We start from the raw sequence: 590 nt of genomic DNA on the forward strand, positions 1-590 counted from the left end.
ACATATTAATCAAATTAACAAAGATCAAACACAAAGAACAAATATTAAAAGCAGCAAGGGAAAAACAACAAATAACACACAAGGGAATTCCCATAAGGATAACAGCTGATCTTTCAATAGAAACTCTTCAAGCCAGGAGGGAATGGCAAGACATACTTAAAATGATGAAAGAAAATAACCCACAGCCCAGATTATTGTACCCAGCAAGGATTTCATTCAAGTATGAAGGAGAAATCAAAAGCTTCTCAGATAAGCAAAAGCTGAGAGAATTCTGCACCACCAAACCAGCTCTACAACAAATACTAAAGGATATTCTCTAGACAGGAAACACAAAAATGATGTATAAATTCGAACCCCAAACAATAAAGTAAATGGCAACGGGATCATACTTATCAGTAATTACCTTAAACGTAAATGGGTTGAATGTCCCAACCAAAAGACAAAGACTGGCTGAATGGATACAAAAACAAGACCCCTACATATGTTGTCTACAGGAGACCCACCTCAAAACAGGGGACACATACAGACTGAAAGTGAAGGGCTGGAAAAAGATTTTCCATGCAAATAGGGACCAAAAGAAAGCAGGAGTA

This window comes from Bison bison, unplaced genomic scaffold, assembly GCF_000754665.1.
Source record: "Bison bison bison isolate TAMUID 2011002044 unplaced genomic scaffold, Bison_UMD1.0 scf7180017864113, whole genome shotgun sequence".
Lineage (NCBI taxonomy): Eukaryota > Metazoa > Chordata > Mammalia > Artiodactyla > Bovidae > Bison > Bison bison.